General features: G+C 43.1%; 1 protein-coding gene across 1 annotated transcript in view; it reads left to right on the top strand.

The window, feature by feature from the left end:
• The first annotated feature begins 7,803 nt into the window (after window positions 1-7,803).
• Window positions 7,804-24,854, top strand: part of snap25a (synaptosome associated protein 25a) — a 39,850-nt gene continuing 22,799 nt past the window's right edge. The window contains exon 1 of the mRNA XM_070435818.1: window positions 7,804-7,934. The gene's annotated coding sequence lies outside the window, so the exon portion shown is untranslated. The remainder of the gene's footprint in view (window positions 7,935-24,854) is intronic.

Genomic DNA, 24,854 nt, shown 5'->3' with positions numbered 1-24,854 from the left:
CACACCTCCCTAAGCCTGTGAATGCCAGTGACATCACACGTGGTTGATACTGTGCTATTTGATTTCACTGCCTGACTTTTTTTGATGTGCCTGTTTTATCCTTTTGTTAGTCATCTATATGTCTGTAATGGACTTGGATTTGTACACTTTTTCTTCTGGTGAGTAGTGAGGGTATGGTTTTCTATGCAATACACAGTTTCTCCTCTGAACCTGCAGGAGGCACTGTTTGGCTAACTTTATTCTGGAATGACTGGTTTTTTATTTTATTTTATTTAACCTTTATTTAACTAGGCAAGTCAGTTAAGAACAAATTCTTATTTACAATGATGGCCTTGATAAGGCGGGTGAATAGAAACTTCTAGGGAGCTCTTGTCTTACAGCCCAGAGTGAGTAAAAGTGGCAGCCATGTGTAATGTTATTAGCTTGCTATACCATTATTGTCACACCCTGGCCTTAGTTATCTTTGTGTTCATTATTATTTTAGTCAGGTCAGGGTGTGACATCATGAAGTATGTGTTTTTGTATTGTCTAGGGGGTTGTATGGTTTAGAGGGTTAAGGAGTATAGATGGTTTAGTGTTGTGTGTAGTTGTCTAGGAAAGTCTATGGTTGCCTGAATGGGTTCCCAATTAGAGACAGCTGGTTACTGTTGTCTCTGATTGGGAGCCATATTTAAGACCGCCATAGGCTTTAGCTGTTGTGGGTCATTGTATATGTCTAGTCTGTCGAACGTAAGTAGTTTGTGTGTGCACTTGCGTTTGTAGTTTGACGGTCGTTTGTTGTTTTGTTAGTTTGAATAAGTGTTTCGTGTTCCGTCTTCTATATAATAAAAAGAAGATGTATTCATATCATGCTGCGCCTTGGTCCTCTCACTCATATCAAGACGATCGTGACAATTATATACTTGATCTGAGAATAAATAACAAGAAAAGACATGGTATTAGCAGTGGTATTTTGGGGGGTTATTTTTACTTTACATTTTATATGTTTGACAATTTTTACTTCACTACATTCCTAAATAAAATACTCCTTACATTTTCCCTGACACTCAAAAGACTATCTCCAGACTGCATTGAGAGTTGATGATCACATTTGAGAGACAAAGATTACAATTACACTCAGTGGCTCTATCTATCTCTCTGTGTTAAATGTACTTGCTGATGCTGATCCATGCTCTCTCACCTTCTCAATATCAAATTAGACGACAGTGTCCTCAAGGTCCATTGGACATTGTTACAAAAAGGAAAAAGACCAAGATCGAGGTCAGTAACACAGGCCCACGTTGAATTTGTATTACCACAGCTAAAGGGATACCTACTTCCCTAGAGTCAGATGAACTTGTGGATACAATTTCTATGGCTCTGTGTTCAGTATGAAGGAAGTTAGAGGTAGTTTCGCGAGCCAATGCTAACTTGCCGTAGCGCAATGACTGGAAGTCTATGGGTCTCTGCTAGCGTGCGAGAGAAAAGGAGAGGATGAGATGGGGATGTCAGTTACAGAGAGGGGGAGCAAGAATAATAAGCTGAATGACTGAATGCAATAGAGGGAGAGAAAGCCCAATGGTGATTTGCATGTCTGTGGATCAGTGTAATGGGACAGAGAGAAGGGGAGTGGAGAGCACGGCAGGTTGACTCTGGGAGGAGGAAGAGGGGGGAGAGTGTTCTACCATTATAAATCTATTGGCTATGGTTATAGGGCTAATACTAGAGGATAGCCCCCTGTCCTCCGCTCTGTGCCGTGATAAAACCTCTTAAGGATCCGCTCCTTTTTTTAAATTTTTGCATACAAGGACATACCCAAATCTAACTGCCTGTAGCTCAGGCCCCGTAGCAAGGATATGCATATTCTTGGTACCATTTGAACACTTTGAAGTTTGTGGAAATGTGAAAGGAATGTAGGAGAATATAACACAATAGATCTGGTAAAAGATAATACAAAGAAGAAAAAAAAACGTTCTTGTGTATTTTTTTTGTACCATCATCCATGAAATGCAAGAGAAAGGCCATAATGTATTATTCCAGCCCAGGTGAAATTTAGATTTTGGCCACTAGATGGCAGCAGTGTATGTGCAGTTTTAGACTGCTCCAATGAACCATTGCATTCCTGTTCAAAATTTTGTATCAAGATTGCTCAAATGTGCCTAATTTGTTTATTAATAACTCTTCATGTTCAAAATTGTGCACTCTCCTCAAAGAATAGCATGGTATTCTTTCACTGTAATAGCTTCTGTAAATTGGACAGTGCAGTTAGATTAACAATCATTTAAGCTTTCTGCCAATATCAGATATGTCAATGTCCTGGGAAATCTTCTTGTTACTTACAACCTCATGCTAATCGCATTAGCCTACGTTAGCTCAACTGTCCCGTGGACGGGACACCGATACCGAAGAAGTTTTATAGAGTGACAGAGACTGAGCGAGTGTGTGAGAGATTTAAAGAGAGGGTTAGAGAGAGACAGAGAGAGGCGGAGTTAGAGAGACAAGAAAGAGAGAAATGCAGTGAGAAATATAAGAAATTACAGATATAAACACGGCCTCTGTATGGAGGGTTGACAAAACCAAAATAAATTTGATGTTTACCAACATTGAATCTTGTCTATTCACATTTGCGATTACCTATTTGGGTGATCTTTACTTGTCAGTACGGTATAATGCATAATAATAATAATAATAGGCCCGGCCTTAGCAAGCTATTCAACAGGGCCCAGTAGGGTTACAAGGTTCACTGATGCCAGTCTTGTGCATGGACAGCTGTGCAGGATGGCAGAGTGGAGCTGAATGCTCTTATACCTCAGAGTGCTGGACCAAAACAGAAGGTCCCTCCTGGCTAACTCACAGAAAGTGGCACATTATTGCCAACTGAACACAAATTATTATGTTCTTAGTCTCCATATGAGCATCTGTGTGTATACTGTGTGTCTGTGCATATTTGTCTCTGTGTGTGTGTTTGCTTGAGCATTTGCATCACGGGATAAAACATTGCAACAGTTGAGATCCTCTTGCAGCATGTATGATGATTATTAGGATGTTTACAGAGAATGCTTGTGAAAGGGTGGTGGGGAGAGGGCAGTCAGTGTGCCAGTGGATCCCCTCGTGCGTGCGTGCGTGCGTGCGTGCGCTTTTACAGTGCAGTGCAGTGCACCTCGAAGGATCCTTCATAATCTGTGTCCAGGTTGCTGGGTTATGGAGGTCAGTGTTCTGGTCAGCCAATCAACTCTGTCATTACTGATGGTGTAATAGTCTCTGCGGGTCCAGTGTGTATGTGGGAGGCTGTATTGTGTGTGTGTTTGTGCATGCACGTGCTCGTTTATGTGTGTGTGCATGTGCGCCTACTTGTGTGCGTGCCTGTGTGTTATACTATTAACACCACTACATGCATGAACATGTTTTACCTCCATAGAGTGAACATGAAATTAGCTGGCATGTAGCTATGGCAACAGGGTATCCTCTCTGCTGTCACCTGCAACCATATTTGGTTTGGTTTCCTTTTCCTTTTTTTCCCCAAAAACAGTTCATTTGAGAGAGAAGCAACACGCGACTCTGCCTATTGTCTCCTGTTGCATACCATTATGCACATATACCATGTCTTAGAGAAGAAGCACACACCTCTGACCATATCGTCTATTGTTGTACACAATCATTAGCCTATACCATTATTGTCATAGAGAATAGAGGGACTGTGTACATCTACCCATTGTATCCTTTAGATGCGCTCATCTTAGTTGAGTTCCTGTGCCTTTTACCCAAACGGATGATAAATATGGTAAACAAATGATAATGCTTCATGAAATAGTGAACGAAAGAACGTCCAATAGTAATACAATAAGCAGCAACAGCCATGACACAGCGCAATTCACAGAAGCCAGCTAGCTACAGGTTAGTTTTTTCTTGACCAAAATTTACTGAAAGAAACAAAATATTTTCTCTGGTGCCGGGTTGGGACAGAAGGGCGCCTAGAATAGAGAACTGGAGACAGAGAGAGAGAGAGAGAAAGAAAAACAGTTTCAGTGCAGCAGAGGAGGAGGCGGCACTGGCTGGCACAGCCACGCTGCAGGCTCTGCAGTGCTACCCAGTTTGAGGAAAACACCCCTCTCTCACTCACCAGAAAGAAACCTCAATTTTCTCTCCTCACCTCTGCTACCCTTTCAGAGATTCTCTCTTTCATCAGGTCAATCTCTCAGTCTGTTGTCACCTAAAGTCACTAAAACATCACTCAGGATACGTACCAAATGGCACCCTATTCTACTTATTTGTTTTGTACTTTTACCCCTTTTTCTCCTCAATTGGTAGTTACATTCTTGTCCCATCACTGCAACTCCCGTACAGACTCGGGAGAGGCGAAGGTCGAGAGCCATGCATCATTAGACACGACCCTGCCAAGCCGCACTGCTTCTTGACATGCTGCTCGCTTAACCCGGAAGCCAGCTGCACCAATGTACAACTGGCTACCGAGTCAGCTTGCAGGCGCCCAGCCCGCCACAAGGAGTCGCTAGTCCTCTCGTCCATAGTCCTCTTCCCTCTCCTTTGGGATGATGTGCTGTCTGTCGGACCATTCCAAACAGCAGGTCTCCCCTTCACTTCATCTTTACATAACAGCCCATTGCATTATTCTTTGAGTTATCAGATGTAAGAGTCAGTAACAGTTAAGGAGCTCAGTTAGCTTGTTAGTTGATAAGGCCCAGGCGTGGCAAACCTGGGCCAACTCCCGTCTCCAAGGAGACCAGCCAAGGGGAAGGAGTCTACAATAAATCCATTAGAAAGGACAAAAGGAGGCACAGCAAACCATAGAATGTCATGCAAATTAGAATAAGGCATGCAAAATATGTTAAATAAACGATCACTGCAAACTCAAAATGAAATAATAAATACACACAAAAAGAGCTGGTCTCCAATCTGTGAAAAACTAAAGAGGGCAACATGTGACACATATCTACTCTGTCCTGTATTACAAATACAGAGCATTGAATGTGTATTTAAATACATGCAGTTACTATCTGTTGGTTTTATGAATGAAATGTCCAGCAAGAGACTCCTTTCTCAATCTCTCTCTCATCTCTGTCTTTCTCTATCCCACATCTACAGTATCTATCTATATCTCTCCCATTCTGTCTCTTCCCATATCACTCTCTCTTTCATTCTCTCTCCCCATTTATCTCCTTCTCTCTCTCTCTCTTTTGGCCTCTGGCTCTCCTCTCCAAATGGATTTTTCATGCGGAGTTATCATTATCATTCATTTAGGAGTCGGGTTTGCTTCAGAGCAATAGAATATACATTTGTTAGACTGCCAAACAGAGGCAGAGAGAAAAGGAGAACATTCCCACGCTGCCTGAGAAGTCTACACTCCTCATTAGGAAATATGAATTATTCATTTCCTCAAATTAATTTATTTTAATTGATCTGAAATAAAAAGCTGTAATTATCATCCATTATTCTATGATCATATTCATAACACCCTCATACATGACTGTGATTATCTTTGTCTTGGATACATGTACTGTAAGACAAGGGTAGGGTGTTGTCGAATCTTCACTTGTGTCCATTCTATTTTGTTTGGGCACACATTGTTAGATTAAAATGTGGGTGTGTATTAGTCTTAGAAAAAAAATACTAAAATGTAAATAGATTGAAAAGAAATGCTGTTGGAGAAAGTATTGGGGCAGTTCGAAAATTACTGGAGGGGAAGGGGGCGGGGGTCCAAAATAGGGAAGCGGGGGTGTAACTTTTTTTTTTTTGCTTTGGGGAGGGTTGTGTGGATTTTTATTGGGCACAGGGGAGTCTAATGAGTTTTTTTGCCTTGGTATTGGTACTTTCCTTATACACTAGCCAATCCCACAGTACCCACATGGGTTGCCGCCGTCGGCTCCGGGCTCATATTGGTCACACTCTTACCTTTGATATTTGCCTCCAAAGGCCACAAAACAACATGTTTTGTTACCCATGATGATTGTGAGGTCATCATTTATTGACTTGACAATTAGCAAGATTACAGTAACTTCCATTACTTTGTGGAGTTGAAACGTGAAGCGGCACCCACGGCACAATCAATCGAAAGGTGGACAGCACATGGTGCTGAAATAAGGCTAATTCAAGTCATTCATTTCAACAGACTTCATTTTAACTCAAATTAACTAACAACAAGAGAGATTTCTGCTGGAGCCTAAGAGGTAGGCCTCTTATTTCTTAAACAGGAAGAAATAAGCTCCAGCAGTTTAAATGATAAGCTATCCATAGATTTGTCGGCCAATTCCTCCAAAAGTATCACCAAAAGTATGTTTTTTTATGGCAAAAAGCATACTCCTTGTTAGCTTAAGATTTTGAAGAACCTAAAACAGATTCTGATTATTTAAAGCCATCTATAACGACGCTTTCCTCTGCGATGCTTTATGCTAGAAACGAGTTGCAAAAAGTAAAATGTTTTACTTTGCTTGGGAAGTAATCTAATAGGCCTAGAATGTCGCTATCAATTGAGCTATTCACTTTCTGTAAAAGAGATGTTTAAACCCAGGCAGCTTTCAGGGAAGGACTTTTGACCTTCTCTTGATGGGTTAAGCCATGGAAGAGTAGCCAGCAGTTAAAATGTAAATGTTTCTGTGTTGGGCCTCTGTCTGGGGTGGGGAAATGTAACTTGTAAAAGTAGCTTACATTTCTTAGAATCATATGACGTCTCAGATGACATTTTTTACAAACAGCAACAGTTTCGTTGCAAACAAGACACACTGGCTTGGCATCAGAGACATTTTGAGAAATGTGGTACGATTAATGATAATCTATCTGTCCATTTTTCCCTGAAACTCCTATTTTCTAAATCTGCCTTTCTTTAGGGACTTCTGGAAAGCTATATTTTCTTTAGGGTAGGCGAACTGTTTTTCACCAGTCAATGCACAGAGAAATAGACTAAGACTACAGCACTCAGAGACATTGGTAATTTTGTCTAAAAAATTTTTTTTAAATGTGTAATTTAATTGATTATTTATTAAACGGATGAGTTCAAAAATGTTGTTTGAAATAGTAAAGGTGAATGAATTGGGCTGCATTTATATTATGTTCTGGCCTGCTGACTATGAGCTCATAAAAACTGGTATAAAAAAAGACATTCTGCTAATGTCTTTAGTCATGTAAATTACTAGAATTGCATTAAATGCATTTATACTTTGTCACTGTTACTGTGGTCATAATCAATTATTTTTGAGTTAATTCAATGAAGGGGAGGGTCATGTGAATATATTTTTATAACATTGGGTGAGCTATGCCTTTAAAAATAAATGAAATCTCCAGTTGGACTCCCCCACCTTCCAGTAATTTTCGAATGGTCCCTAACGACTATCCTTTAATGTAAAGCTGGCTGTATTCACTAGTCTATTCTATTTCAGAGCATTCAAAAGATGGTGCTGTTATTGTGTGACTGCAGTTTGCTTCAATAGGACTAAATCACACGTTTAGTGGATGCTCAAGAACATCATCCTGTCAAGCATGTGTACATCTATTATGTTATCTACTTCTCACGATAAAGCCACAAAAGTAATACTAAACAATACTGGTTTTGATGGAGAAAATGTCTAGACTCCACGGCTGAGATGTGACACCATGATTCGACACTGTAAACACATTCACATGCTTTTGGTTGCCTAAAAATACATGGCAATTTCTATTGAGCCGTTACCGGTGCACATGCAGCTTCCCATTACCAACCCTGCAGAAGTGCTGATCTTTTTTGACAGATATCGATTCAAAGCTGCTGACGTCAAAAGCATCCTCCATCTTTTACGATTGCAGAGATGCTGCTTTTCATTGAAGAAGAACTGAGGAGGTATCAACCACGCGCGCACTGCCTTTGTGACAATCCAGTCCATGCAGAACTGGGGTGATATCTGTTAGTTGTTGAAATTTGCGGACATTTCCTCCTTGTGCTGACTGCAAGCCACCGACCACGGGCACAGGTAGGAGAAAAGTATACAATTCTCTATTCTGTTATATCGCAAAGGATTTATTTTAGTTTTCATCCCCACAAAACACTTTTACTACAGAATGAAGCATTAGGTTTTGAATTGTGAAGCCGTCTTCGACAGTACATCGGAGGATGGGTTTTTATTGTCAAACCCGGTATGATAACAGCACTTGATTAACAAACTTTTTTTCGTTGCCTTTGTGTTTAATATTGCCTATTTATCCGTTCTAGGCTGTGTGTACAGTTATTAGAAAGAGGCAAACACGGCACGCCTTTAAAATTACATGTGCTGTGCGTGTAAAATCTACACGCGTAGTCAATTGTTGAAAATGAAGGATGTTGTGTGTGCTAATGTGTAAGGTGTGGGCGTTCTGTGTTTCAGAACCTTGGACAACGACATCTTCGCTGTTCTCTCTCTCAATTTCAATTTAACGGCTTTATTGGCATGGGAAATATATGTTAACTTTGCCAAAGCAAGTGAACTAGAAAATAAACAACAGTGAAATAAATCAAATTAACAGTAAACTCTCTCTGTCTCTCTCTCTCTCTCTCTCTAGGAAAATAAACAGACGAACACACACTAGAAAGTTAACAGAGTTGGGGAGAAATACATCCTAGGGGGTGAAAGACGGGGTCCTTGATTGATTTAGGGATTGTCATTAGGCTGTAGTAAAGTGCGCCATGCATAGTGTCTTGATGGAAGGTGGAGACTGTCAAACTTCATGAATGTGCCACTATTGTGCACGTCTGTCCATAGTTTGTTGTGTAAAAATGGCCACATCCCTACCATGCCATGCTGCCGACTGGTCTCAGAGCGTTTCATATTATTCTGTATATAAATCCGAGACACTCCATTTCGTATGATATGTTATGAATTACAATTCGTATTATATGTTACTAATTTGCAGTGGTGTAAAGTACTTAAGTGTAAATACTTTAAAGTACTACATATGTTGTTTTTTGGGTTATCTGTACTTTACTTTACTATTTATATGTTTGACTACTTTAACTTTAACTTCACTATATTCCTAATGAAAATAATGTACTTTTTTTCTCCATACATTTCCCTGAAACCCAAAAGTACTCATTACATTTTGAATGCTTAGCAGGACAGGAAAATTGTCAAATTCAGGCACTTATCAAGAGAACATCCCTGGTCATCCCTACTGCCTCTGATTTGGTGGACTTACTAAACACAAATGCTTTTTTTGTAAATTATGTCTGCGTGTTGGGAGTGTGCCCCTGGCTATCTGTAAATAACACAAACAAAAAGTTCTGGTTTGCTTAATGTAAGCAATTTGAAATTATCTTTACTTTTACTTTTGATACTTAAGTATATTTAAAACCAAATACTTTTAGACTTTTACTCAAGTAGTATTTTACTGGGGGACTTTCACTTTTACTTGAGTAATTTTCTATTATGGAATCTTTACTTTTACTCAAGTATGACAATTAGGTACTTTTTCCACCACTATTAATTAGTAAAATGTACAATATGTTACGAATTTTGCAAATGTGCTATAACTTACGAATTTGCAAAACGTATGATATGTTACGAATCTTATCTAGGTGGCTAACATTAGCTAGCTGGCTAATGTTAGCTAGGCTAAGGTTTGGGTTAGGGGTTAGGGTTAAGTTTAGGGTTAAAGGGTTAAGGTTAGGGTTGGAGAAGGGTTATCTCAAAGGGTTAAGGTTAGGGCTAGGGGCAGAGTTAGATAAAATGGTTAAGGTTAGGGCTTGGGGAAGGGTTAGCTAACATGCTAAGTAGTTGCAAAGTAGCTAAAAAGTAGTAAGTAGTTGAAAAGTTGCTATACGAAATTTGCATTATACGCCAACCCATCCACCCCGACCAACCTTACTTTCATTTTTTGCCTTAAGTAACCATCTGTCTTATGTAACCATATCAAATGTAACATATCATACTAATTTGAGTGTCATGGATTTACATTTACTATGATACGTCTAGTCTATGAGACCAGGCTGCATATTTAGGTGGTGAGGCATAATTACCGTTTGTGTCTAGATGGGCGGAGGCTGGAGGCAAGAAGAGCATGGGAGGACGGTGGTGAAACCTGCACTATGACATCCTATAGGTTTCACTATGACATCCTATAGCACCCATTCATACATCTATGCTGGTCTATCAATGCACGTCCCCTACAACAGACCACAGATGAGCATGAGATCCTTAGATCGTCGACAGCACGAAGCATGTGGTGGAATTGGCAAAAATGCAGTTATTGCTCACTGGCTTTTCTTCATCATGGTTCAAAGGAAAGTTGATGCTTGTTGACCAGACATTTTTGGGCAAATTAATTATGTAGGTCAGGTGATCATCTTCACACGTCGGACCTGGTAATACTGTCTCATAAATGTCTGATAATGCTTTTAGATTTCCGTGCTGGACCACTGTCGCATCTCCCCTGTCACTGCTCGAGCGTTTTCAGTCTCTTGCTATAACATCAGAGAGAAACCGATAGAGAGACAGAGAGCATCAAAATGGAGAAGCTAGTAGCAGGCCTTTAGTTATGCTAGAAATACATCATCGAAAGGGTTGTTGAGAGGGCCCCGTGTTAAACTGACAAAGAAAAGGACACGCTCTTGGTTGGCACGGCTGCTACACTATACCATATTGCATCATGCAGCTTCCATCGCTTTGCGTAGGCGGCGCTATAGGGGTTGTTCCCCGAGTGAAAACGGACTCATATACCATCCCCAGTGGTTGATTGTTTCCCTGCACAGCCTATTGTTAATCTATATAGCTGCACTCTGTCTGTGTCTGGTCTACTGAGCTGACATTTCTAGAATCAAACCAATGCCTCGGAGATCAATGGTTTTTAAAGATTCGTTGAACTGTGCATTGGGTGCGTGTTTGTGCTTGTAGCTATCCCTGTTTTTTTCTGAGTATATAACCTCCAGATATAAGTAGGATGAGCAGACAGGATTTAATTTCACCCTAAACAACTCTAGGCCTACTGAAATTGACATTTGGCCAAGAAGTGACTTGGCAGTAAATTCGATTTCAGAACATTTTACTTATATCACAATCTATATGATTACAGCCTTGGATGAATTAATTAAAGCTACAATCAGCAGTTGAAACAATAACCAAACCTGGCCCCGCCCCTGTTTACGTAAAAAGCTGAGGGTTGGGCTGGAGAAATGTAACCACTCTCAAATTCATAGACAGAGCTATAGATGCAATGACTAACCATCCATCAAATCAGAATGATAGTTTTAACCGTTTGTCTATATTTACTTTGTTTACATATTGGGGAATAAAACAAGCTCGTATTTGGGGTTCTGGTGGGGCACGACAGTTGAACTAAGCTCATGAGGCATTTAAAAGTTATATTCTTCAAGAATCAATGAGTACAGATCAGTAATATCCAGTACAAAAATGGATGTAGCAACTGCAGATTGTCCGTTTAAGCTTTTTGCCAAACATACCCACAAAAACATGCCCCACTGATACTGATTACTAATGATGCTTGTCAATTGAAAGACCCACGGCACCATAACATGCAGAATATGACATGCATTTGAGAGCCTGGAGGAAGCTGGAAAGCATGAAAGAAAAAGCCTGAATAATCGTGAATTGTACTCTGCTTTTTAATTGGATATAAGAATAACTTTATCACGCTTCAGTTTCATCTCTCTGACAAATAAAATAGTCATCATGGCCTCCAGGTGCACAGCAGAGCTTTTGTCAGAGGGACTGTGTGTGATGGTATCTCCATAATGAGATCTGTGTTGGTGCTGTTCTGACCAGCGGAGACCAGTGGATCGGAGGCTATTCTAAGTTCATGGCCCTGGAAAAGGGACATAGATTTATGTTTGTATTTATTAGGGATCCCCATTGTACCCCACTCTACCTGGGGTACAAATGCACCAAAGTACCCACATTACATATAAAACAAAAGATAAAACAGTCAACTATGTTTGTACTGAACGAGCTAAAGATAAAACAGTACATCATATAACATCCTGGCATGGAAATTCTTACACAGGGACACTAAGTCAATCTTAAATTAATCATTGTTTATTTGTCAGCGCGCGGTAGAGGTACCAACCAACTCAATGCACCATAGTACACATGTCAGTCAGGAGCTCTTACTGGGCAGTCCCTGAAGTTGTCTTATATACGGCTATACACAGACAAGTTATATTTGCATGATTTAGCATAGTTCATTAATCATTACCGTTTTGTTTCATTCATGTGACCGACCAATACTGGTTCATAACATGTGACAGACCAATATCTCACGAGGATTCTCCTCTCTAAGCTGAGACCTTGAAGCTGAGATATATTTTGTTCGTTCTCAAAACAAGGTCTGGGCGTACTGCCAAATTGCAGATACGGATAAGTGAGGATTCGTTAAATCAGTCACTGGCATGAACACAGAAATCGGTTAATAGAACAGCACGTGAATAGAACACAGAAATTAGTTATAAGAAAAGCACAAACATAAAAATTCCATTACAATCCCTACGTCACCACATATCCACAACACAACATTTTCAATACCACCATACAACAATATCACAATGCGTGCTTATGCATGTGTCTGTACCTTTGTGTGTGTCTCTTTACAGTCCCTGTTGTTCCATAAGGTGTATTTTACCTGCTTTTTAAATCTGATTCTACTGCTTGCATCAGTTACCTGATGTGGAATAGACTTCCATGTAGTCATGGCTCTATGTAGTACAGTGTGCCACCCATAGTCAGTTCTGGACTTGGGGACTGGGAAGAGACCTCTTGTGGCATGTCTTGTGGGGGTATGCACAAGCTCGGTACATTCAGCTTGTCAGCAACTCTTACAAAAACAAGTGATGATGAAGTCAATCTTTCATCCACTTTGAGCCAGAAGAGATTGACCTGCATGTCATTAATGTTAGCTATCCGTGTACTTTTAAGGGCCAGCCATGCTGCCCTGTTCTAAGCCAACTGCAATTTTCCCAAGTCCCTCTTTGTGGCACCTGACCACACTACTGAACAGTAGACTAGGTGCGACAAAACAAGGACCTGCCTTGTTGATAGTGTTGTTTTAAGAAGGGCAGAGCAGCGCTTTATTATGGACAGACTTCTCCCCATCTTATCTACTGTAGATTTGTTTTTTTGGAAGTACTATCTATCTGCTCGATGTTGGACCGTCTCCAAATCATAGAGCACCTCTATCATAAAAGCTTTGTCGTAAATAATATTTGTTATGTAGCACCTCTATAATAAAAGCGTTGTTGTAAAGAATGTTTCCTATTATAGACTTAAAGGTCTATCTCTGTTTTGCAGCAATACAGTGGTCAGTGATGACCAGACACGTGGTTTAAACAGGCCTGCCAGTAAGAAGGTATGCCGGAGACTGCAACAGTAATAAGTGTCGCGCTGCGTGCTGTTACCACGCCGATATCATCTTCCAAGTCAGTTGTATGATGGAAGGATTCGTCTGTGTTGAGTTACGAGGCGTACTGTAGGACTGGCTGAAATCTCCCTGGTCTGGACTGAAGCACCGGCCATCTAATTACCATCTAATCCCTTCTCAAATGAACCACGTTCACCTAATCATCTGCTCTAGTCAACATGAACGTGCTTGATCCGTTCACCGTTACATGTACTGCAGTGAGCTCAGGTGCCTGACAATAGACCGGCTAGACATAAGTGTTCTGTTGACTCTGGGCTGCATTCGACACGATTGCAGTATCCAATGGAGCGTGACGAGGTTCTGTGGTGATGTTTTTGCTCTACCTTTGTCGATCTGTGGCAGGGTCATTTACGATGGGTTAGTGCAGACACTGAGGGTTTCTGGGTATATTACGTGAGGCATATTCTGTTGTGCAACCAACTCAGTGGCCCTGAGATTGGAAGGTTGGGAGTTTGATCCCCAGCCGAGTCATACCAAAGACTAAAAAATGGGACCTGATGTGTTACGGAGATTAGTGTCCTGTTCAGGGGATGGCCTGTACATCGAGCTGCCTCAAGCTACAGAAACAGGATATAGGCTCCTGCTCCCATGAGCTGTTGCAAGCCAAGGATTGTGCAAAGCAATTTACTTTATTCGGGCTTGTGTATACTGTTCCTAACATATGAATTCACTGCAAATGAGTAATGGCCCTTTGTATGCCACCAATTACAATATTGGATATTGCTCTCTCTCTCTCGCATGCGCAAACACACACACACACAGACATAGAAGTATACGCTCGTACTGTACAATATAGCACATTTGATTTGCCCGAGAGATGTTGTTTTGATCTAATTGGTGTATGTGTGTTCATCGTGTAGCCGAGGCAGTGATATGATAATGATACAGACGTTGGTTCACTGAGCTAAAGCTTCATGGGAATATAGAGAATGTCAGTTAGTGTCAATTGTAAGTAACAAGCTTACATTTCCTGCTTGGCAAATCAGTTCAATGCTTATTTGTCTTGACTGGATTTACGCGCATAATGAGTTCATTTCCTCTCAGTCTGAAGTCGTACACATGCACCACTGGGTTGAAGTCTTTTTCTTGGGGGATTATACACATCTAACTCAGTTTTGTGTGCTGCTGGTGGATACTACGGGTAATAGTACCTTATAACATGCTTATTACATGTAATAACACCTATTCATGTTCATATTTGACCTAGTTGAAATGTAATCATGAGGGATTAGACAGAAGAAGAAGAAGAAGGATCTATGGTGAATAGTAGTGCACTCTTAAAATATCCTATATTTAATTATATGAGTGCACTACAGAGACTACAGAGGCTACGTCATTTCTGACGTAGCCATTATTCTTAGATATTGTGAGTGAGGGTCTTGTCAGAATGTGTTTCTTGGCCCGGGGGCCCAATAATTGCTTTTTAATGTCTTTGTCTTCAATGCTCGGGGCGGCAGGTAGCCTAGTGGTTAGAGCGTTGGACTAGTAAACGAAAGGTTGCAAGATTGAATCCCCGAGCTGACAAGGTAAAAATCTGTCGTTCTGCCCCTGAACAAGGCAGTTAACCCACTGTTCCTAGGCTGTCATTGAAAATAAGAATTTGTTCTTAACTGACTTGCCTAGTGAAGTAAAGGTAAGTGGCTTGGCTACTGAGGCTGCAGTCCCTGGACTACGGAGAAATTGAACTTTTTGTCCAAAATTGTCCAAAATGGCAACCTATTCGCTATATAGTGCACGAGGGCCCATCAGCCTCTGGTCAAAAGTAGTAAAGTATGTAGGGAATAGGGTGCCATTTGGGACACAGATTCAATTATGCCATGAATCAGTCAAATAAGCCATGAGTGCGTTCACAGAATTGGAACATCTATGGAATTGAAACATCAACTTGTGTAAATGGAACATTGTGGGGAAGGAAGCTGAATAGGCTGCATTACAGTGTACAAACATGTTCCAGAGCAAAGCGGTGACGACAGCGATAAGGAAACCCATCAATATTGGTTAAGACATAATGCTTTAATTGCCTATTACCGCAACATCAGTAAACCATCAGTAATTGTATCTGGCATTCCTTTTCAGGGATGGGGTGCCTCAATTTGCCCCTTGCGATTGAATTCCATCAAATATCACGACATTGAAAAAAACATCTGCAGCAGGTTTCGGAGTGCCTTTGCATCTCGACCCGGTTTTATTGTCTCAGTCCCATAAAAACTATAAGGTCATGCTTTTAATTCAAAACAGGCTGCCGACCCGTCTCATAACAAGCTGTTGTGTGTTTCCTCCTGCCACTCCCATACTCCCCGTCCCCTCTTCTCTCCCTCTCTCCCCACAGCCCCTTCCCCTCTCTCCTCCTGCCCACTGCCACCCCCTGCGGTTGCCGCTCCTTGTCGTGTTTGGCTTGTCACTTGTCATATTTCCCAGGCCCTCTGGGTCCAGCGTGTCTGCTTTAATGGCCTCTGTGTTAATAAATGCGTCCTGGGGCTCCCCCAGGAGGAAGGGAGAGAGCCAGCCCAGCCGTTGCCTCCCTACGCAAGGAGACCGCAGAGGTGACTGTCTGCCACTGTCAGAGGGGAGCTAGGGCTTCTGCTCAGCTCCCCTATGCTCTGTATTGATGGGGTAAGCGCTGATGCAGACCTGGGTTCAAATGGTCATTGTTTTCTTTCAAATGCTTAAAGCATTTCATTGAGCCTGTCTGATGGGAGCCTGTCATTTTGGGACTATTCCATTGGTTGTATTGCTTCAGGCACCGCAGGCTCAATCAAGTACATCTAAAGTGAAAGAAAACAAATACTATTTGAACCCAGATGAGATCACCAGTGAAGGGGCCTGTAATGCCCTGCTGATCCTTGATCTTTCTCCTGTTCCTAAGCAGCAGACCCTAGTACACTTGTAACAGGTGGGAGGGACAAGGAGGGGTGATGTACGTTAGAAGCTACTGTAAAGCCTACTTACAAGCTCTACGCAGACGCAAGATTCTGAGTTTTGCAATGACGTTTTTCATCACAAAAGGGGTGGCCCCATGTAACATGCCCTGACATTCAACTTACTTTTTGACTACGTGAAAAGGTAGACATCCAATATCATTCCTTCCGCAGCCATAGAGGCAGTGTTGTCACTTGGTTCCTTGATCTGATCTATAGGCTATTCATCAAAGTAGAATATTTTGCATTGATAACCAAATATAATCTCAGCCACTGTTCAAACCATAAACCAAACAACAAGAATCCACCCAAAAATGTATTTTGTTTAGAAATAATAACTAATGATTACAGGCTATTGTGAAATGGTAGAACCTGCTGTAGCCAACTAGCTAACCATGTACTTTTCTCTCAGTGACCAAAACATGATGACGTTCTATTTTTAGCAGAAATTAAAACAGATTGTTGTGAGGAGGGCATATTGATGTGTAAAGGGTGTTGTTATGGTGGATACTGTGTGTGGTAAAAGATTGAGCAAAGACAGACTAATTGGAGGAATAAGACAAAATGGCAGCCGTGGCAGACAAACGGTTATTGTGAGCAAGCAAACATACACACGCTTACGTACGCACGCACGCACGCACGCACGCACGCTCGCACACACACACACACACACACACACACACACAACGGGAGCCACACACACAACACACACACACACACACACACACCACATCACGCGCACAGAGACAAAGAGCCTATTCTCTCTTTAACTGTTGAAGCAGAACAATTATCAGAACAGAACCATGAGCCAGTTTGGCTGCAAGGTTAGGAAATGCCAGTTTAAACTGAACATTTTTCTGGTCTGAGTGCTTGAGTCTGCCACATAGCTGCTGCCTACTGAATGAATAACAGGGATCAGGGAATGGCACGGAATGCATCCCTGAGGAATGTGAAGCACCTCCATGGTATTCTCATCCCTTCGTCATTTGGATGTGTTTGTGACTGGGTAGCAGCATGCAGGGGTTTTATTTGATGAATACAGGTACAGTCGTTTTAGGTTTTCCAGGCCAGATCATTTGCAGGCACACGGCGAAAGACAGCCGACGGGGGTAGAGGTGATGGTGTGAAGAGCGTTCTATAAGCACTCTGTGATTGGACAAGGCATGAAAAATTAAAACCTCAAAAGGGAACGTGTGGGTAATGCGAATGAAGGCAATCCTATATTTTTCATTCAAGGACCTGCAGTGATTATAGCCCGCTGACTGTAGCTCGCAGCTGTATATTCTTTGAAGGGTGCCTTTTATATCAAATCGAAATCAAATCAAATTTTATTTGTCACATGCGTCGAATACAACAGGTGTAGACCTTACAGTGAAAGGGTACTTACAAGCCTTACCAACAATGCGGTTTTAGAAAAATAAGAAATAAAGTTACAAATAATTAAAGAGCAGCAGTAAAATAACAATAGCGAGACATATACGTGGGGTACCGGTACAGAGTCAATGTGGCGGGGCACCGGTTATTCGAGGTATTTGAGGTAATATGTACATGTAGGTAGAGTTATTAAAGTGACTATGCATAGATAATAAACAGAGAGTAGCAAGCAGCATAAAGAGAGGGTGGGGGGGGGGGGCAATGCAAATAGTCTGGGTAGCATTAATTAGATGTTCAGGAGTCTTATGGCTTGGGGGTAGAAGCTGTTTAGAAGCCTCTTGGACCTAGACTTGGCGCTTGCCGTGTGGTAGCAAAGAGAACAGTCTATGACTAGGGAGGCTGGAGCCTTTGACAAGTTTTAGGGCCTTCCTCTGACACCGCCTGGTATAGAGGTCCTGGATGGCAGGAAGCTTGGCCCCAGTGATGGTACTGGGCCGTACTCACTAACCTTTGTAGTGCCTTGTGGTCAGAGGCCGAGCAGTTGCTATACCAGGCAGTGATGCAACCAGTCAGGATGCTCTTGATGGTGCAGCTGTAGAACCTTTTGAGGATCTGAGGACCCATGCCAAGTATTTTCATTCTCCTGAGTGGGAATAGGTTTTGTCGTGCCCTTTTCACGACTGTCTTGGTGTGTTAGTTTGTTGGGGATGTGGACACCAAGGAACTTGAAACTCTCAACCTGCTCCACTACAGTCCCATCGATGAGAATGGGGGCGTGCTCGGTCCTCCTTTTCCTGTAGTCCACAATCATCTCATTTGTCTTGATCATGTTGAGGGAGAGGCTGTCTCGTCGTTATCAGTGATCAGGCTGATAACGGCTGATCAGGCTGATGACTGTTGTGTCATCGTTAAACTTAATGATGATGTTGGAGTCGTGCCTGGCCATGCAGTCATGAGGGAACAGGGAGTACAGGAGGGGACTGAGCACAGACCCCTGAGGCTCCCCCGGTGTTGAGGATCAGCGTGGCGGATGTGTTGTTACCTACCCTTACCACCTGGGGCGGCCCGTCAGGAAGTCCAGGATCCAGTTGCAGAGGGAGGTGTTTAGTCCCAGGGTCCTTAGCTTAGTGATGAGCTTTGAGGGCACTATAGTGTTGAACATTGAGCAGTAGTCAAATGAATAGCATTCTCACATAGGTGTTCCATTTGACCAGTTGTGAAAGGGCAGTGTGGAGTGCAATAGAGATTGCATCCTCTGTAGATCTGTTGGGGCGGTATGCAAATTGAGTGGGTCTAAAGTTTCTGGGATAATGGTGTTGATGTGAGCCATGAACAGCCTTTCAAAGCACTTCATTGCTACAGACGTGAGTGCTACGGGTCAGTAGTTATTTAGGCAGGTTACCACCTTAGTGTTCTTGGGCACAGGAACTGTAGTGGTCTGCTTGAAACATGTTGGTATTACAGACTCAGACAGGGAGAGGTTGAAAATGTCATTAAAGACACTTGGTCAGCGCATGCACGGAGTATACATCCTGGTAATCTGTCTGGCCCTGCGGCCTTGTGAATGTTGACCTATTTAAAGGTCTTACTCACATCGGCTATGGAGAGCGTGATCACACAGTCATCCGGAACAGCTGATGCTCTCATGCATGTTTAAAAATATATATATAAAAAAATAAACCTGGGGCCGACAGAGATGGTCACTTCGCTTTGAGTCCTTAGGAAACGATGCAGTATTTCGTTTTTTATGTATTATTTCTTACATTGTTACCCCAGGAAATCTTAAGTCTTATTACAAACAGCCGGGAAGAACTATTGGATATAAGAGCGACGTCAACTTACCAACATTACGACCAAGAATACGACTTTCCCGAAGTGGATCATCTGTTTGGACCACCACCCAGGACAATGGATTTTACATTTACATTTACATTTAAGTCATTTAGCAGACGCTCTTATCCAGAGCGACTTACAAATTGGTGCATTCACCTTATGATATCCAGTGGAACAACCACTTCACAATAGTGCATCTATCTTTTAAGGGGGGGGGGGGGGGGGGGGGGGGGGGGGGGGGGGGGGGGGGGGGGGGATTAGAAGGATTACTTTATCTATCCTAGGTATCCTTAAAGAGGTGGGGTTTCAGGTGTCTCCGGAAGGTGGTGATTGACTCGCTGACCTGGCGTCGTGAGGGAGTTGTGTTCCCATTGGGGGCCAGAGCAGCGAACAGTTTTGACTGGGCTGAGCGGGAACTGTACTTTCAGAGGTAGGGAGGCGAGCAGGCAGAGGTGGATGAACGCAGTGCCCTTGTTTGGGTGTAGGGCCTGATCAGAGCCTGAGGTACGGAGGTGCCGTTCCCCTCACAGTCCGTAGGCAAGCACCATGGTCTTAGCGGATGCGGAGCTTCAACTGGAAGCCAGTGGAGAGAGCGGAGGAGCGGGGTGACGTGAGAGAATTTGGGAAGGTTGAACCCAGACGGGCTGCGGCGTTCTGGATGAGTTGTAGGGGTTTAAATGGCACAGGCAGGGAGCCCAGCAAACAGCGAGTTGCAGTAATCCAGACGGGAGATGACAAGTGCCTGGGATTAGGAGCTGCGGCTTCCTGTGTGAGGAGGGTCGTATCCTGCGAATGTTGTAGAGCATGAACCTACAGGAAGGGTCACCGCTTGATGTTAGTTGAGAACGACAGGTGTTTGTCCAGGATCACGCAAAGGTTCTTAGCACTCTGGGAGGAGAACATGGAGTTGTCAACCGTGATGCGAGATCATGGAACGCGGAGTCCTTCCCCGGGAGGAAAGGAGCAGCTCCGTCTTGCCGAGTTCAGTTGAGGTGTATCGTCATCCACACTGATATGTCTGCCAGACATGCAGAGATGCGATTGCCACCTGGTTATCAGAAGGGGGAAAGGAGAAGATTAATTGTGTTCGTCTGCCATAGCAATGATAGGAGAACGACATCGTGAGGATATGAGAGAGAAGTGCTTGTGTAGAGAAATGAGAGGGCCTAGAACAGAGCCTGGGGGACCAGTGTGAGAGCACGTGGTGCGGAGACAGATTCGCCACGCCACCTTGTAGGAGCGACCTGTCAGGTTAGGACGCATCCAAGCCGTGGGCCGCGCGGAGATGCCCAAATCGGAGAGGTGTGGAAGGAGGTCTGATGTTCACAGTATCAAAGGAGCGATAGTCTAGAAGCTGAGAGCAGAGGAGACGAGGGTTAGTTTAGGTGGGAGCCGCTCCGTGACACAGGAGAAGAGAGTCTCAGTTGAATGGACTAGTCTTGAACCTGACTGATTGGATAGAAAGGTCATTCTGAGAGAGCGTCTTGTGCCTAAAATTATACAGTACTGCGGCTGGTGAAGTAGGCTAGCTAGCAGTGGTCGGTTGTTGACTTTGTTTGAAAAGTGTAGCTGGTAGGTAACCCTCGATAACTGGCTAGGTAACCTCGTAATTACTCTAAACTACACAATTATCTTGGATACAAAGACAGCAAAGAAACTATGTAGCTAGCTAACACTACACTAATCAAGTCGTTCCTTGTAATGTAATAGTTTTTACAGTGCTGCTATTGGTAGAAGTTGGCTAGCTAGCAGTGTTGACTAGGTAGGAGAACGGCAGCGCGGCGGACGAAAATAGCTGCTAGCTAACCTGATAATTACTCTAATACTACACATTATTTAGATACAAAGACAGCAAAGACAACTATGTAGCTAGCTAAACTACACTAATCAAGTCATTCCGTTGTTCCGTTGTAATGTATATAGTTTCTACAAGTGCTGCTATTTCGGGGTGGATAGCTGGCTAGCTAGCAGTGTTGACTACGTTAGAAGGACGAAAATAGCTGGCTAGCTAACCTCGATAATTACTCTAAACTACACAATTATCTTTGATACAAAGACGGCTATGTAGCTAGCTAAGATCAAACAAATCAAACCGTTGTACTGTAATGAAATGAAATGAAATGTAATACTACCTGTGGAGCGAAGCGAAATGCGACTACTCGCTCCAACCCGGAAGTGCGCTCCACCAGAAGCCGACCCAAAACAACGGAGTTGCAGAAGGGGCAGACGGAGCGGCTTCCTGGTCAGGCTCCGTAAACGTGCACATCGCCCACCGCTCCCAAGTATACTAGTCGCCAATGTCCAGTCTCTTGACAACAAGGTAGACGAAATTTGAGCAAGGGTTGCCTTCCAGAGAGACATCAGAGATAGTAACATTCTCTGTTTCACGGAAACATGGCTCTCTTGGGATATGGTGTTGGAATCAGTTCAGCCACTGGGCTTCTCCATGCATCATGCCGACAGAGATAAACACCTCTCTGGGAAGAAGAAGGGTGGGGGTGTATGCTTCATGATTAATGACTCATGGTGTAATCATAACATACAGGAACTCAAGTCCTTCTGCTCACCCGACCTAGAATTCTTTACAATCAAATGTCGGCCATTTTATCTACCGAGGGAATTCTCAGCAGTTATCGTCACAGCTGTGTACATTCCCCATCAAGCAGACACCAAGACGGCCCTCAAGGAACTTCACTGGACTCTATGTAAACGGGAAACCATATATCCTGAGGCTTCCTTTATTGTAGCTGGGGATTTTAACAAAGCAAATTTTAGAACAAGGCTACCTAAATTCTATCAGCATATTGATTGCACTGTGCGCGGGTTACTCTAACTATTAGCTACTCCCCCGCCCTACTCCCTCGCTTCCGCGATGCATACAAAATTCTCCCCCGCCCTCCCATCGGCAAATACGACCACGAAGCCATCTTGCTCCTTCTGTCTTATAGGCAGAAACTCAAACTGGATGTAACAGTGACTAGAACCATTCAAAGCTGGTCTGACCAATCGGAATCCACGCTTCAAGATTGTTTTGATCACACTGACTGGGATATGTTCCAGTCAGCCTCAGAGAACAACATCGATCTATACGCTGACTCAGTGAGTGAGTTTATAAGGAAGTGCATTGGAGATGTTGTACCCAATGTGACTATTAAAACCTACCCTAACCAGAAACTGTGGATGGATGGCGGCATTCGCGCAAAACTGAAAGCGTGAACCACCGCATTTAACCATGGAAAGAGGTCTGGGAATATGGATGAATATAAACAGTGTAGTTATTCCCTCCGCAAGGTAATCAAACAAGCGAAATGCCAGTACAGGGACAAAGTGGAGTCGCAATTCAACAGCTCAGACATGAGACGTATGTGGCAGGGTCTACAGGAAATCACGGACTACAAAAGAAAACCAGCCACGTCACGGACACCGACGTCACGCTTCCAGACAAACTAAACACCTTCTTTGCCCGCTTTGAAGATAATACAGTGCCACCGTCATGACCTGCTAACAAGGACTGCCTCCCCCCTTCTCTGTGGCCGACATGAGTAAAACATTTAAACGTGTTAACCCTCACAAGGCTGCTGGCCCAGACGGCATCCAAAGCCGCATCCTCAGAGCATTCTCAGACCATTGAATATGTTTACGGACATATTCAATCGCTCCCTATCCCAGTCTGCTGTCCCCACATGCTTCAAGATGGCCACCATTGTTCCTGTACCCAAGAAGGTAAAGATAACTGAACTAAATGACTACCGCCCCGTAGCACTCACTTCTGTCATCATGAAGTGCTTTGAGAGATTCAAGGATAATATCACCTCAAGGATAATATCACCTCCACCTTACTGGCCACCCTAGACCCACTTCAGTTTGCATACCGCCCGAACAGGTCCACAGACGATGCAATCGCCATCACACTGCACACTGCCTTATCCCATCTGGACAAGTGGAATACCTATGTAAGAATGCTGTTCATTAACTACAGCTCAGCATTCAACACCATAGTACCCTCCAAGCTCATCATCAAGTTGGAGGCCCAGGGTCTCAACCCCTTCCTGTGCAATTGGGTCCTGGACTTTCTGACGGGCCGCCCCCAGGTGGTGAAGGAAGGAAACAGCGCCTCTTCAACCTCAGGAGACTGAAGAAATGTGGCTTGTCACCCAAAACCCTGACTAACTTTTACAGATGCACAGTCGGGAGCATCCTGTCAGGCTGTATCACAGCCTGGTACGGCAACTACACCGCCCTCAACCACAAGGCTCTCCAGAGTGTTGTGCGGTCTGCACAGTGCATCACCGGGGGCAAACTACCTGCCCTCCATTTCACCTATAGCACCCGATGTCACAGGAAGGCCAAAGAGATCATCAAGGACAACAACCACCCAAGCAACTGCCTGTTCACACCTCTACCATCCAGAAGGCAAGGTCAGTACAGGTGCATGAAGCTGGGACCGAGAGACTGAAGAACAGCTTCTATCTCAAGGCCTTCAGACTGCTAAACAGCAATCACTAACTCAGAGGCTGCTGCCTACATTGAGACCCAATCACTGGCCACTTGAATAAATGGATCACTAGTCACTTTAAACAATGGCACTTTAAATAATGGCACTTTAATAATGTTTACATATCTTACATTACTCATATCATATGTATATACTGTATTTTATACCATCTATTGCACCTTGCCTATGCCACTCGGCCACCGCTCATCCATATATTTATATGTACATATTCTCATTCACTTCTTTTAGATTTGTGTGTGTTAGGTAGTTGTTGGGGAATTGTTAAATTACTTGTTAGATATTACTGCACTGTCGGAACTAGAAGCACAAGCATTTCCCTACACTCGCATTAACATCTGCTAATCATGTGTATATGACCAATACAATTTGATTTGACTTGATACTTGCCTCAAAGCGAGCATATAAGTAATTTAGCTCGTCTGGTAGGCTTGTGTCACTGGGAAGCTTGCTGCTGTGCTTCCCTTTGTAGTCTGTAATAGTTTGCAAGCCCTGACACATCCATCGAGTGTCGGAGCCAGTGTAGTATGATTCGATCTTAGGCCTGTATTGACGCTTTGCCTGTTTGATGGTTCATCGGAGGGCGTAGCGGGATTTCTTATAAGCTTCCGGGTTAGAGTCCCACTCCTTGAAAGCTGCAGCTCTACCCTTTAGCTCAGTGCGTATGTTGCCTGTAATCCATGGCTTCTGGTTGGGGTATGTACGTACAGTCACTGTGGGGACGACGTCATCAATGCACTTATTGATGAAGCCAGTGACTGATTTGGTGAACTTCTCAATGCCATCGGAAGAATCCCGAAACATACTGTATTCCAGTCTGTGCTAGCAAAACAGTCCTGTAGCTTAGAATCTGC

Source organism: Salvelinus sp. IW2-2015, linkage group LG28, assembly GCF_002910315.2.
Source record: "Salvelinus sp. IW2-2015 linkage group LG28, ASM291031v2, whole genome shotgun sequence".
In the NCBI taxonomy this organism is placed as follows: domain Eukaryota; kingdom Metazoa; phylum Chordata; class Actinopteri; order Salmoniformes; family Salmonidae; genus Salvelinus; species Salvelinus sp. IW2-2015.
Note: the sequence above shows the minus strand (reverse complement) of the source record. Positions and strands in the feature narration are given on the sequence as shown.